Source organism: Sturnus vulgaris, chromosome 7 (genome assembly GCF_052056855.1).
Source record: "Sturnus vulgaris isolate bStuVul1 chromosome 7, bStuVul1.hap1, whole genome shotgun sequence".
Lineage (NCBI taxonomy): Eukaryota > Metazoa > Chordata > Aves > Passeriformes > Sturnidae > Sturnus > Sturnus vulgaris.
Window position 1 is genome coordinate 9,476,765 of NC_142249.1, and position 16,708 is coordinate 9,493,472.

A 16,708-nucleotide genomic window follows, 5' to 3' on the forward strand; every position below is an offset into this window, starting at 1 on the left:
GGAGCCCAAAAAATAAAATCCAAAAGAAACACCAACAAAACTGCTCCATAAAACAATCCTAAAATTTTGCCATTTATTTGGTGTGCAGAAAGTACCAGATGCATATTTAAGGTTGATTGCCATTGCCTGTCTTTATGTTAATTTTAAAATAATGATTTGAGCACAATGAGTGCTGCCCTCAGGGGAAAGGAGGCTTGGGAACACGGAAAGAGTCAAGACCAGTGATAAAAAAAATTAGTGGTGCTGTGACAAGGCTGTCTGAGAGTCTCTGCTTGATCTCAGAAAAAAGTGATATTACTCCAGAACACGTCAGAAAATCAGCAAAGAATGTAAAAACAACATTATGATGTTAAGTGGTGTTAAATCCAGGGAAACTCATGATGGAGAGCTGAGCTCTTCTCTTGACAAAAGCTCTTGCACAGGTTTTGCTCCACACTATAAGAAAGGGCAAAGATATCTGTAATTTCCTTGATTCAGCACAATAACCTTCCCATTTGCTCATTTCATTTTAGAAACAGATTCTCTTTTCCCCCACCAGAGCCATTATCTCCCTTCAGCAGAGATAAAAACATGTAGCAAGCAAGTGTACACAAACACACTACACCAGTCAGGTCTGAGGGGGAAGGAATAAAAAAGATGCTTTCAGAACTTGGCTGACTTAAGAGACACGGGGTAGGAAGAACAGGCTTCAAAAGACAGGGGTTTGCTTTAGAAAAATATCTCACATCTCTGTGCTAGAGAACCAGGTCTGGAGAATTTCAATCTCTTAAGGATCCAAACACCATAACTTATCACAAGAAAGTTGGGTTGGTTTTTGTTGTTTTTTTTTTTCTTCTTAACACAGCATCAATCATAATTCAAATGGAACTATTCAATTTTTTCCATTGTCAGCTTGCCAGGTTGACTCAGAGATTTAGCTTAATTTTCAAATTAACTATTTCTATAGAAGTGAATAAATAAGAAGGCAATAATGTCTTTATGTAGCTTATAACTTGGAAAAAAAATGCAGCTTAGCATATGCACACTGTTAATCTTGAATCAAACTTGAATGTTGTCAGACTACTTTGTTCTGTATTTTATTCCTTCTAGGCCATATTCAGAAACAAGAATGGAATTTGAAACAAATGGCGGAATCTGTACTGTGCATAGGTAAGATGATCTGGGGACTGCATCTGTGGACATTTTTCAATATTTTGAAGTTAGAAATGTGCTTCAACTATTATATATTTTCTATACATGTTTTAAAAGTCCTGTAGAAGAAGATTCTACAAAATGAAAATAACTTTTCAGAAGAAGTCAGCATTAAACCGTCCTCAGTTTTTAAAAAAATGAGTTTAACTACCTTCTTCAGTAAAACATACCAGAAATAACCCAATAAATAAATTAGCCATATAAGTCATTCAATTTAGCCCCTAAGGCTCAGTACAATTCCTGTAACTTTAGAGAGTTAAGCAAATAAGACATTAAGGCCAAAATTAAACACAATAATGAAGTATAACATGTATGAACAAAAACAGTTGTTTCAAAACTCATTATAGCAGTTGAAGGGAAAATAAGTCACAGATTCCTGCATGCTTTTTGCACGTCTGAGAACAGCTCTGGAATTCTTTCCAGCCATTTCTGCAGTATTACCAAAAACATCTGGGCCAACTAAAGGATACTCCACGTGCTTGCATCCAGCTGTAATGGCAGCACAACTGCAGGCAGTGCAGAAACCAAACTCTGCCCCTGGATTTGAAGACAAGATCACTGCGTAATTTTAATTGCACCAACACTTTATCTAATCTGTATGGAAAATATGTCAAACTGGCCCCTGAGGGGTCAAAAAGTTTAGCCCCAGTTCCCAAAGGAATCTGAATATGTGAATGACTTCCTCAGAGTTTTGTGCTTGCCTTCAGAGGATGTTTCACCACACACATGTATTTGTAGTTCCCTAGTTTTACAAACTTGCTTATTCTAGTGGAACATCAGGGAAAACAGCAGTTTAATTTCACATCTCTGTTTATCACAGACTTAGCTGTGTTACAAGACCTTTCCAATTTCAAACTGAGTGAAACAAATAAAACATAGGTGCCAGGTTCATTAGCATTTAATGAATAACAAATTAACTTGCCTCTGCTAGTAATCTGAACTTGTCTTACTCCTGAGCTTTTCAATTATGTTATCTTCTTTCATGCAAATTAAAGGACTACAGAAACACAATTAGATGTGGCAGCTACAAACAACTGGAAAAGAGCTCAACAAAATAAATTACAAAACTCTTCTTTATTCCAGCTGAGCGTGTATCAATTCAGATAACTGGCAGCTCTCCTCAGCTTTTATCTGTTGCAACCCAGACAGGAAATAGGCATTTAGTTTGTCTTTCTGTGTGAAAATAAGCTAGGACTAGTTCCTCCCCTCTTGCACTCCCTCTCCTTTCCCACTGCTTATTAATTCAGTTTCTTGCTATTAAACTGATGCACAGCCTAGTTCCTCAGTGTGACCCAGATCTGCTCACTGGCATCCATAAATATGCATCCCTTTGCTGATCCTAATGAATTCTCTTTTTATGGCATTATTTGTCTAAAGATATTCAACATTCTTCTTGAATTCCAGTTATGTTTGCTTTTAGCATCTCAAGCTCCTGCTCTTTTTCCCTAGAAGCCAGCTACAGGGCAGCAGAAAGCTACACTGTAGGGAAGATTTAAACTTAGATTTTTTTCCATCCCCTAAAAAATTAAGCCACATTTTTCTCTAAAACCTTGTCCTATCTGTTGAGAGGCATAGAGTTGCATAATTTTGGCTGTTATTTTTAAATGATGTTTTAATTACAAATGTCATGTTCAAAAATGTTTCCTTGTTCTTAAGAAGCCAGTGAGGATTCTTTACATTCAACACCCTCTGATACAAGGAGAAAACAAAATGTCTTGAATTAACAATAAGCATTGCTTCAAAATGACAGTTTTTAAACATTTTAATAATAAAATGCTCATTTAGATTGAATAGCAAAGTTTTTTTAAAAAAAGTAAATTAATTTAGTCAAAACTCACAGCTGATTTCCCTTTGCAGGGGAAGTAAAGCATTTGAGCATTTGTTAAATGATGCTGCTCATGGATGAAGTTGTTTGGCACCTCTGAAGAGTGTCCAATAAGCTGAACCATTAAACACACTAAAGAGCAACAAACTGAACTGATGCCTCTTTTGGTCTTTGTATTTCTTTCTTAGGCGATTCTGCCTGCAGAGCTCATGAAAATTTTGTGGGTCAAGGTTTACCTCACAATATTTAGCAGCTGGCACCTACAGAGACAAAGCTTAGCCAGAGGAGAACAGTGCAAAGTGGAAACTCTGGAAAATACACTGTGGAGCTGCTCCCCACACAGAGTTTTACTCAGCAAAGCTCAGCTATTGCACCCCATGACTAATGAAGGCACAGCTGATAAAACACTCCCCTTGAGCAGAAAATGGGAGATCTTAAAAGATGTTACTAAGAACAAGGTAGAATAATTCACAGGCTACAGTCGTGGGTGAAACAATCAGAAAACAAAACAATGGCTGTGAAGTTTCTGGCATACAGGAGGATCAAAAAGCTGCTCTTTGGCAGTTCCATGTTGTGGTAACACAGCACACCTCCACTTTGGGGTTTAAAATTAGAATAATCTATCCAACAGGTGCAGACCCTACATGTGCCACCTATTTCAATCTAGTAAAAGTTGTCTTTAAAAGTTGCAAAAATACTTTTGACAGTGCAAAACTTACACCCAAGTACCTCAAAAATCAGTTGAGTTCTTCCTGAATTCTTTCACAGAGACTGGTGATTATTTCTGTGCTCTTCTGAGAGCGAGATCTGAAGAGAAGCTGACCATATGTCCAGCAGGTCTTTGTTATTTATGGGGATTAATTAGACTCCCACAGCCAGGTAACTTTAGAAGCAAAAGTCAAGATATTTAGTGTCTGGAGTTTAACTGTTTAATATCAAGGCAGTGCTGATCCTCTCCCGAGGCCCTAAAATAGGCCAGAGGTGAAATTAATGTCTCAGAGAACACTGCTGGCCCTTTCCTGCACCCAAGAAATCAGGCAACATTAATAAATTTGTTTCATAAATTCCTGGAGTACGTTCTAGATAGGTCAATGACAGACACTGACAGAGCAGGGAAAGCAGGCTGATTCAACATGGAATTAATCTTTAAAAGAAGGGGATATGGAAGCATTTTCCTTTCCAGGCACCACTTGTCAGCAGTAGCCACTGGTCTAACCATAAAGAAGCTGTGACTTCTTTGGGGAAGCATTTTTTTCAGACAATCTTCTCAGCAGTTTATGACTGCCTTGTACTTAAATACACATTCAGGGCAGTGCTACATCCGTTATCATTTCTAAGCCAGTATGGAAAGTGATTTCACAGCAGGAAGAAAACTGTAGAATCTGCAATCCACTGCAGCAGCACATTGAGCTGTTGGTTTGTTTTTTAGGGTTGTTTTTTTTTTTCCCCCTTTAATATCTCATTTCCTTTCATGCTCTAAAGTTCAACAAGAACAGATGTGAGATGTTGAGATCACTGCTCTTTCTGCAAGGAGAATAGTTTAATGGTTCTGTATCGCAGGCAACAGCTTCCCACGCTTATTTCTCTGATCTTATCAAGGTTGCAAACTATCTAAGCAAAAAAGGGGAAAAAAGCATTTTGATGTTTGCAGCCTTCTTCACATTTTTGTTTTGTTCTGATTAGCAAAAGAAGCAAGTTTTTATCTTGATTTTTAAGTGTAAATTGGAGCATTGGTAGCATAGGAAACCACGGGCAGAGAAGTAAGCTTTGAGAATTTTCAATATTAATAAAGAAGCCTGCAAAAAGTTGGAGACACCACACAGAATATAAAGGATTGAAAGTACGTATCATACAAGGACAATAACAAAACCTCTCCAAAACGAAGAGAATAAATGAAAACAAAGCCTGGAGAGTGTGTGTGTGGGGGGGGGGGGGGGGAGGGTGACTCTTTTAACCTGTGACTGTGAGGAATCTCTGAAGAGACCACAGAGGAATGACACAGAACAAATCGGCACTTTCCCGGCATTATTCTCATCAGTTTTGCTGTTTATTAGCTTTCAGAGAGTGAGAATCAGCTCTAAGCACATTCACCCAGGTGTTTGTTAGAAGTCCCACATGTCCTAGCCCACCTTTAGAGACTGGGTGACACTTATGGTTCAGTTTATTAATGTCCCCGGCCCTGCCAACTTCTAGAGAGCTCCCATCACCTTAAAAATGTGCTCATAATAATATTAGCTTGAATGTGGAGCCCTTGCACTGTGTCTTGTTTCATCTAGAAAAGCATAAAATCTCAAATCTAGACTTGCATGTTGCATGCCAACTTAAAAATGCGTTTAATTGATTGAAATTAATTGAAGTTTGGATACATGGATGCACACGGGAGCTGTGCACTCACTGAGATGCCCCATGCAGGGAAATTTCAGTGTCCCACCGAGGGCAGAAACAAAGGTTTAATTCATTATAACTCTGTGCAGAAAACATCAAATTTGGGAGTGTAACTTTACTGCTCAGTGCCTCATTCCAGAGCTGAATTGGGTCAGTGACCATCTGCCAAACACAAAGCACAAGAGCAGAATACCCTTGGATTTTTTTTTTTTTTGCCCTCTTCCTAGTGATGGTTTTGCATCACGTGTACCTGATAATGGCTCTGCTCATTCCGAAGCTGTTATCCTGTTATTTGCATACAGGAATCACATCGACGTGACTGCCTGCTTGATTTTTAAATGTATTTGTCGTTCTCAATAATCAGAACAAAATTATGAATTATGAAATGTTTCTAACAGCATATTTCAGTTTCAATTTAGTTGATCATGTTGATTTAGTTTTAATTCAGTGCAATTGAAGTTTCGTTTCAGATTTTCTCTCAGTGACTGAAGTCACACTCCTTTGGCTCTGATTGCCCATGCCTATTCTCTATCACGGCTCTATGCTTTTAGTACATTCCTTTTCCTGTGCCACATTGACTTACAGCTTACTTTGGGAAATGCTCACACTTCAACATTGCGAATAAATTATGGGGTCAATTCAGATATATTCCTTACCTAGAAATTCTCTTGGCTTCAGTAGGAATTTGCATGTGCAAGGAATGCAAAAGTACACAACATTCATAACCAACACAAAGAAAAAAATAATCACAGCTCTTTTACTGGGCACTTCCCTGATTGTCATCCCATTCCAACAGAATAAATTGATGGAAATTATTATTTTTTACCATTTAACTTAAGTTCTATTAAGTGCAATCTTGCATATTTGAATAGCTTCATTAACTGTTTTGAGAAATATCATACAACTATATTTGTCTCTTGGGAAGTGTAATCTTGGTATGATCATTCCTGTTTTATTGTTTTGCACAACTGTTTAGAACTGTGATGCATTTCACTTGACTTTTCAATTCATGCCATCTCTTGGTTCTCTCTATGTTCTTTTGAGAAACGTTTCTTTGCTACTGTACTTTTGACCTTTGTATATAATGAATTTGGTTTATATATACATTCCTAGTGGACCTTTGGCCTTTATCACTTAGCCTTGAATTTCATAGAGTTTAGTTTTCCTTCAAGACAGATAACACCTTGCCAAATCATTTTCTCCACCAAGTGATTAAATCAGTTTGGGGGATAACAGCACATACAGAAGAACTCTTTAATTTATTCTTCTAAAGTTAGTTATACAGGAAAGGACTTAGAACAGGTTGGCTTAAGAACTCTTTCTAAAAATTAGTTTTAGTACAATATTAACTATCAAATACAAATAAAGTAATACTCTTAAAAGTTGTGTGTTTTCTGGATTTTCTGCATACCAAAAGGACTTTTGTGCCTACTGAAAGCACTTTATCCAAAGAGACACTGGCAGTTTGTCTCCACTCCTTATACTAAGAAAGATTTTAAAATGCAGTTGGCTATGAGCAGCATCATTTTGATGAGCAGAATTCAGCTTTGACTATTTGAAGAAATTCCACAAATATTTATGTAACTTAGCCGTTTTCCCCTTTTGTTTTATCTTTCTTTGAAGAATTTAATTCTATTTTCTATTTTTCTATGCAATTCCACCAACAGTACTCTGTAATATATCAGCAAAAGCCTCAGAAATAGGCACAGAGATTTTAATCACAAAGTCTTAAGAATTATTCCTAAAAAATCATTTCAAAACAGAGCAGTATTTTTTTATGTAAAATAATGCAAAACAGTAAAGCCTATTACATTCCTCTCCTTTCTTTCATTCATTGTACTAACTGGAGTGATTTACTCAGGGATCTAAGGAAGTGTAAAGTTCAGATGGGAAAAGACTGAGCTCAATTTCTTAGTATGACTCAGAAATTTGTGGTTTGGTGAACAAAGTGGCACAGCCCAACCCTCCAAGTTGCTCAGTGCTCATTTTGAAGATGTTTGCTCTTTTCTTCCAATTGTTTCAAAATTTATTTCCTTATTCATTCCATGCTGATGAAAGGCTCTGCAAAGCAACAGCAGTAAAATGATTCTGAAACACTCACAGGGTTTTATATATAAACAGCTGGAAAATGAGCTAAATGGAGAATTGCATATGCACTCTGCAGAGACTGAAATTTTAAAGTGAGAACTGGTGCAGTTCAGGGAAAACAGGAAAGTAGCCATGAATAATGGAATTAGATGAGATACAGTCAAACCTCTCATTCAATTTCTATCTTTAAATCACTAAAATTATTTCTAGCAGTAATATTATAGGTAGCCATATGCTGTTTCAGCAATCCATTTGTATTTAATTAAACTTATAAAGTATAAGTCCCAAGTTATCATTTTTGCCTATTTGATTCATGCTATGGTTCATTTATTTTAATGCCTTTGGGAGTTTTGCCAGTTAATAATGGAAGAGGTCATTTTGTTAGGAATAGCTTCTTGCTTTTCCATGCAATGTATGTATTTATTTAGTTCACAGTGAAGGGAATTGTCAAAATTCAGAAGGGCTACCAGTAGGCAGAGCCACTGCCAGCTCTGGGTTGTAGCAGACAGTGAGGCTCAGAGCTCATAATGGGGAGACAGCTCTCAGAGCAGTGGATTTGGGTGTCTGTGTGCTGAACTTTGATTTGTTTGCTAAAACGTGCTTCTGCAGCTGATGTGCCATAACCCATCAACATCTGCAGGGAATTTCTCACTGGCAAGGCCCCATCCCTGTAGGATCTCCAGTCTGCAAGTGAAGCAGGCTCACGCTCTCTCTGCTCATAAAATATTTTTCCCCCTTGGGGGTTTCTAAAACAACGCATTTCTACACCAATACCCTTAATAGCAAGGTGCAGGAAAAGCAATGTTTTCTTTTTTTTTTTTCCCAGACAAACTAAATCAATGTTTATCAGAACAAATATTGTGCCACCACAAAAACCCCTCGCAGATATTTTTTCAAGGACAGGACAGGGAAGGGGAGAGGAGGAAACAAACAGCCTCTATTTTAATTGACTACATAATGCCTTCTGATAGTAGGAGATATGCTGGAAGAAATCCTGTAAATACATTCAACACCTAAAAAATCATTTGGGCCAGCTGGTTTCTTACATATAAGAAGGAGGGACCACCCTGACAACTATAGCAGCCAAATCAGAGCTTCCTGCTGTGCTTCCTGTTACTATAAAATAGGATTTATATGACCTAGTAATGTGTCTAGTAGATACATTTTCTCAGCAATATCAATAAAACCACAGGTTTAGTTGTGTTCCAGAGAGGCCTCTGATTGTGCTTAGTGGCCATTTTTCATTTCCATCTTTGGACAGCCATGTTTCAACATCTGATTTTAACATACCAGTAAAGAATATTGAAAATTCATAGTAACACATCTCACTTGGCAATAAATGCGAATAAAATTCATAAAATGTAGAAACCCTTAAATTTAGAAGACCTGAGGATAAACTGTCTTTCCGTGGATTCTACTCTGTGTTATTCAGGAGTTCTGATGCCTGATGATTGTTTTCCTAAGGCTTCCAGTTAAAACTGATATTCTGTCTTATTGGCATTTGCATAATAAAAAAGAAAAATTGTTTAGACACATGAAACTTATGTTTTCCTTTCACCAAAACATTCGTGAACACTAAGTATTAAAAAATAATCCAGCAGCAAAATGCACTTATGGAACAATCACTGGTGCCTACCTACACTTTACTTTCCCTTTAGTGACATATCCATAAAACTACTCTTTTTTTGGGTTTTTTTCCTTATTCTTATCAAGCACAATGGCTTTTGACTCTTTCCATCTCCAACAGACACACTGAGATCTGCACAACCTGAACCTTTGGTTTGGATAAAACATTTATACCTCCACCAGTGGCATTTGAACCACAGCCACCATCAATCACATCCTATGGTCCCAACATGAGGAATAGCAAAACGCTTGGGGAAAATGACACCAGAGAATTGCCTCCAGAAAAGAATTATATAGACTGCTGTGTAGGGATTCCTGACAGGAAGAGATCAGATATTCACCATGCCCTGTGATGGATGGGCTTACACACAATTACCTGCACATCCACTGGCACCCTCTGTGGAGCCTGGAACAGGAATGACAGCACCAGAGCTCTGATGGCTGAGGAGATCCAGGAGATCCTGATGCTTCGGATTTGCAAACAACAGCCAACACAAAGACTGGAGCACCTTTGCATCCCTTTAAGATCCCAGGCTCCTGTCTTAGTGCAATCCCAGCATCCGTGGAAATGCCTTGTGCACAATCCATGGGCACACACAGAGCCCCAGCATGGCTTGGAGTGTTACAGACCAATTCAGATATAGTTCTCACCCCAGCTTTGCTTTTGACTCTTTCCAGAGATGAACTTTGGAGTTTATCTAACACTTTTGGAGCAGATAATCTAACTTTCTTGGAATATATTAGTCTATGCCGCTGCTATAAAGGCTCCAAATTAAATTCCCTACAGGGATTTTTAACTGTCACACTAAAATGTACAAGGGATTTTTTTCCCCTAGTAACAGTGACTACAATAATGACTGTTGAATTTGGTTTTGATAATGACAGATGTTACAAAGACAAAATAGGAATGCTTAATGAGATTTTGAATGCCATATCCCAATTTCATATACTTAACATATTTTGAAATTTGTTAGCAACAAAACTATTTCCTGCAACATAGGATTCAGCTTTTCTTATTATATTAAATAAATATTCTGTATGGCATCAGATTCTGTCTATAAGTTGCTCCAATTCAGTGTCTTTTAGCTGAAGCATTGCAAAAAAATCTTTAACTTGTGGTGATATGTAATCCTAATACATGAAGAAGCAGATGAATATAAGATCAGAAGAAGGAAATTTATACAAATCCCTGGCTAGGTACAATTTGTTCTCTCTCTGTTGCTATTTTTTGTGTGGTTATAGAAATGTGGTTGAATAAAATGACAAAGCATTCTATTTTGATACAATGATGGATAAAAACACTTTCTTTTTTTTTTTCCACTTAAAAGTGCAATTTCCTTTTCTGAAAAAGTGCAACACCTACATGCTGTAGGAAGAGAGATTACAAAGTTCCAAAAAGAAGAATACTGAACAGACTGAAGAATCAAATAAATAATTAAGTAATTTTGGATTCTGATTATATTTAGAAATATAACAATGGAGATATGGGTACCAAGGCTATTTTTTTTAATAGTTGAATTTCTTAAAAGCCTGTTCCTTACCTTCTACCCCTCCTTGCCCATTTCCATCTCTTTTACTAGAATTAAAATACTCTGATTTATAAGGAGTTTAAGAAACTGTTCATGTAATATATTTTGGAAGTTACTGAAATAGGCAGCATGTCTGAATGCTCCCCAGAGTATTCACAAATTCGTAAAGCAAATGCTGAAGGTTCCACGTGGGTTTTAATTACAATATATTATTAGATTTCTACATCATTTAATTTGCCATATCCAACCCGAACTGTGCTATCTATATTTTCAGAACACAGCCCTCTTCTAACTCTTGCTTGCCAAGGAGGGGCATCCAAGTCACCCCAGGGGCACAGATGTCAGCCCTCAAAAATAGAATTGGGAGTGCTCACACTGACATACATAGAGCTGACACATGGGGATGAGAAGCTAGCAACTCTAAAGACCCTTATGTTTCTTTTCAACACTGGATTCACTCCACTCTTTTTGAATCTCTAAGTTTCTAGATGAAGCAAACTACCCGATGTGTTTCTCTCCTGAAAAGCCAGCAGTGAAATATTTCCAAAAAGAGTATTTTTCAAAACCATTGCAGAGTTCTATCCATGCCCTCAAGTGATATTTTCACTACCCAGCAGCCACGGTATACAATACAGAGAGGAGGATGGGATGGCAAACTAATGGCAGCCATTTGAGTATTCCCTGAATTATTAATAAATTAGATCTATGGAAACCATTTAGAATGTCTCATTAAGCCGATTAACTCCCTATTTCATGAGCAAACACTGGGTGTTCTAACAGAATGGAAGGTAGGAACTAGGAGATAAATAACCATTATTAGAAGAACTGAGATTTATTTTTTTTTTTTTTTTTTTGGCACAATTGCCAAGCTAGAGAGAAAGTCTCAGGGAAGGATTTTCAAAAATTGGTGCAACAGAAAATTAGCATGAGCTAGTACAAAAAAAAAAAAAAAAAAAAAAGATAATCTGATTACATAAAAAGTGTTTGTGACAATGGAGCTAATAAAGAACACTATCTAATTTGTTCAGGCCATAAAACACAGCAGCTGTAAATTAAAGCTGCAGGTATATCTCTAGTTCTGCTGAGGATTTAGTAGCTGGGCTTAGGCACAGCAGATTAAAGTGTAGCCCCTCAGGAATAAACCTGGTGTATCCAAACTGGGAACAGCACCGACAAGAGGGGATGCTTCACGTTTTATCATCTGTGTCTGCCTGTGTAATTTCAGCATTCTTACCGTACTGCTTATTGCATTTTAATTGATTAAAGAAATAAACTTCACACACAAAGAATAAACTATATCTTTGAGCACTTAATAAGACTTTCTAAACTATTCTCGTCTCTTTTATCAATTTAATATGGACTGGCTGCAGAGGAATTAGACATTTTGTGATGTACTGGAATTAAATTAATGATGATTATTTGGTGATGTAAAATTAATGCATTTTAATCAGCTATTATTAGTGCATCCATTTCCATGCTATTCTTTTCCTCAAGTATTAAATGCAGAATAAGGTTAAAATAGCAGATTAAAATTTTGCAAATAATTGACAGTCTATTACCTAATATGCTTTCATCTACACATGGAAAATTTCAGGAGTACAGCAGTTTGTTTTCTCTGTGCACAAAAAGATGATTACAGGAGAACCTAGAAAGGACATCAGTGTCTGAATGCAGGCACGTTCTGTGGCCCTATTCACTTTGCAGCTTTTCCCAGGATAACTGGAATTCATATTACATTTTCTTGGCAAGGTCAGCAAAAGCCCCTTAAAATCCTTCCAAAACCTGAACCATCATGCTGGGGATGTTCTAAAATGCCTTGCAGACCCCTAAAACCTTGAAAACAACACAAAATGAGTCTCATATCAAGGATGCTGATATGTAGAGTATAAATATGATCTTTCCTAGCAGTAAGAACTATTCCTAAGGATCTGGAACCCTTAGTGACATTTTCAATAATTAGATATTCAAGTATTATAAAATTAGCCAATAATTATCACATAATTGTATTCAACTTTGGTGTGTGTATATACATGTTTTTTTATAATCTTCTAATATAGTAGTATAAATATTTGCTATTTATTAGCCTTTTAAGCCTCAGAAGTGAATATAAATGAGTCTGAATTATGAAGACATGTAATTTTTTACTAATTTCTGTGTGATCATGCAGAGTTGAGATTTCACCAAATGAAAGTAAGATCCCACTTAGTCATAAGGCAAGCTGTCCGAGTGGAATCACCACTCCTGGAAGTGTTCAAAAGTGTGCATGTGGCATTTGGGAACTGATTTAGTGTTGAACACAGTGGTGCTGCATCAACAGTTGGACTCCTAGAGGTCTTTTCCAACCTTAATGATTCTGGGAATCTATGATCTTAGCTGTCTTAGATACTTGGTGCTGAAAAGGATTTTCAAATACAAGGTTGAGGGTTTTGCTCCTTTAAATAAGTCTCCAAATTTATAAGATTTAGATTAAGAAAAAGCTGCACCTATTTTCAGCAGGCATTAGTACAAGGAAAGTTTGTCTCTTGCAGAAAGACCAAACTCTGCAATCATAACAGGTCCCCTCCAGTCGTATTTATGAATGAATCTCCAAATTATTACTTTTATTGTCCCTGATGAGTGCTACTTTGCATTCCAGTTTCTGTTATTTATAGCACAAAGCCTCAGGGAGTGAGTACAAACAACATATGGAAGATCTACCAACTCATGCATAATACTTCAGCTTGACTTGTGCTTCCACAGGGATTTGGGTACTAATACTGAATTATTTCCTTATTGGTCTGGAACCCTCTGAAGGCAATTCCCATTTTTCAAACCATGTGATCTTTATTCAATAAAGAAGGAAGAAAAGGAATGGAGCACAAGTTCAAGTCATCTTGTTTAGTTGGTTAAGAAGCTACACAGCATTTATATTTTCCTGATATAATTAGGAATTATAATTCTTGTGTTATCTCAACTAGCAGATAGTGTGAATTTGACGTAGTTTTGGGACCAGGCTGCAATCCCTGAGCACTGATCTGATGGCATGAAGCAGACAAAAAGCCATTTTTTCAGGGCTATAGAAACACTCAGAACAATAGCAGAGAGGGTGTTTTTTCTCCTTTAGGAAAAACACCAGGAGTAAAGGAATATTCCTGCCCTTTTATAATTTCTCCCAAGTCACTCGACCCACGTAAATGCAGAGTTACACATAACACTGGTGTCTCAAAGGCACAGGAAACTTTCTGCACTTGCATTTTGTGCCTGGGGGCTGCCTCATTGAGGAAGGAAAGAGAAGGGTGGCTCTTGAGAAAAAACGCTGGCAAGACTACAAACTGTAAGCCAAAAATCTCTCATTCTCAGTAAAAGAGAATTAATACCCTCAGTTGAAGACATATTCTGTCAAAGAGAATATACTTTATTGTACATTCCTTTAACAGTGTTCACCAAGTTACTTCAAACATCAAATCTGTTTGAGTTAAAACATGATCTTTTCTGAAATGACATCTCAGAAATGTATTAATCTCTCCTGCTACAGTTGTTACTTAAATGTCTCTGACAATTCTGCATTTGTGAATAAGTCTCAAACCACACATTTGATTATGATTATTTTTCAAAGAGAAGGACTTTGAAAACTTCTCCCCCACCCCATTTTGAAAGAGATTAACAACCATATTCTGTAATACTGTGATATTTTCCCCTCTCTGCCTTCCCATAAGTATTATATGACCAATACCTGATGCTACCTCACAGCTGAAGGCTAATCTTTCCTCTAGGGTACCATAACACTGCTGTGGCTTATTTATAAAAAGGAAGCTGTGCTCAGAAACTGTACAAATGCAATGTACTTAACCACTTGCTCTCTCCCTCCTTCTGTCTCTCCCTCCCCTCAAAACCTGATCATGGGCAACAGTTCAATATATTTCCGAGCTACCACCATTTTTACTGAGGCCACTGGAGCCTTTGTTCCTTCTCAGCAATCAGATTTCACCATTTGTCATCCATTTTACTCACTCCTAGATGGGAACTTTTATTTGTTCACTTAAGAACAAACCCTGGCAGATAAATACAGAGGTTAATGTTCTGCTCTTAGGTACAGCTTTGCTAACAAAGGGTTTTTTTTCAAGCTTAGAGAATGCCCTGGTCCTGATGAAATGAATATTTGCATGTTTGTCCTTATGCCTCACCATATGTCATTGCCTGCAATGATGTTGAGTAATACAGCTGTCAGATTAGCTGATGTGGCAGCTACTTTAATAGACTGAACAAATACAACCCGATCACCTTAAATTAAATATGGGCATTTTTGCCATATGGTATTTTTCAGGGCTATAACACCGATTGCAAATATATTCACTGTCATAAAATAAACTAAAAATCCTAGAGAGACTATTTACATAGACACCACAATATTGTCTCTGACAAATGAAGTGGAATTTCAGGTAAGGCAACTTTGGAATCGGATTTCAGTGTCTGGGGAGAACTCATTTTGCAATTTGTTGTACGGCTGTAAAAACAACAAATAATGCATTTTATTACTTGAAAACTCAATTTCGTGAAATTACAGCTTCATTTTTATGATGAATATATCTGAATATGAAATGTATATCAAAATATATGAGGTATGAAAGCACAAGCTTTGTTTCTGAAATACAAAAGTCCTTCTCTCTTTATATAAACAACTGAGTAGTTACATGGCAATTATTTTTTCCCCTCTTATTTTGTTTATTAATTTGTGGAATTCATTGCCCCAAGTTGCTTTGGATACCAGGAGCAGAAATGAAAGGAAATCCCTCAGGGGCTAGGCTGTTCACATACACAAACTGGTGCAAAGAACCCCAGATGAGAGGATATACCAGTTAAAATATCTCTCTCATCCTTGCTCCAACACTGTTTTCCTTCTCCAGGTCTCAGCTGTGGTTTAGTGTCAAAGAAGGCACAACACAAAGGCAGCAAAAGGAAAGTGTCCCTAACATTTCCACTCTGTGACAGAGACTTTGATTAAAGCTATCACTCAGGTGTACTTCTAAGTATAAAAATCATCTCCTGCTTCAATTTAGAGAAGAATTTTCCGTGAAGATTATTTAAACGAAGGGGGGTTGTATATCATTGTTAATAGTTGAACTAATAGGAACAAATTTTTCTTTACATGCAGTACCTGAATTTGTTGCTTTGAAACATGAAATTTAGCAATATGGCATGCTTTGACAAGAGCAGTTATAAACACATCTTAAATATTCACATTTCTTTGCAAATTTCTTTTTTCTCCAACGCTGCTCAGATTTAAATCTCTATAATGTTTTCTACAATATAATATCTTCAAGTTTCCAAAAATATTTGCTAAAAATCGTATTTATTTGTTACTATCTAAAGTTTTCTGATATATAAACACACTGCAAATAAGAATGTAATTTTAAAAATCAAAACTATAAGACTAGAGCATTGGGAATAGTGAATTTTAAGCACAATTTTCAAATCTGACAAATAATCTAAATTATAATGGTTAATTGCATTCTTCCTTTTATAAACAAGACAAAGTTGCAAAGGGAAACTGCATCTTGGTTTTAGCACACAACACTCAGTCCAGTCTTTAAAATGCAATGAGCAGTAGAAAAATTTGGTGCAGTGCTACCCTGAGACAGTGATTCAATTTTCCAAAGAAGAAAAATTGCTCTTCTGTGAGACCCTTATGCCAATAGTCCCGAGTGGATTAGGGTTTAAAACAGTGCATCATGCCAGGCCATTAATAACACTTCACCATAGAGAACTATTTTGTCTAACACTAAGGGAAGTTTTTTTGCTGGTATTGATCCTAGCATTGGCTCTTTATCTTCAGTCAAGGCACATCAAAATCAGGATCCATTTGAGGGGAAAGCAAAGTCAAAAGTGGGGAAAGGGGAAAAGGATCATGGAAGCAGTGTAAGCAGGCTGCTCATTAATTTAAGCTTAATTGATTCAGAAAGCTGTCCTGATCAAGATAGGAAACTGGAAATCATATCTTTAAGCAACTATTTTCCAGAAAATTGTTTCAAATAATAGGATTAATTATCAGTTCAGGAATTGGCAGGAAATTTGTCAGATGGCAAAT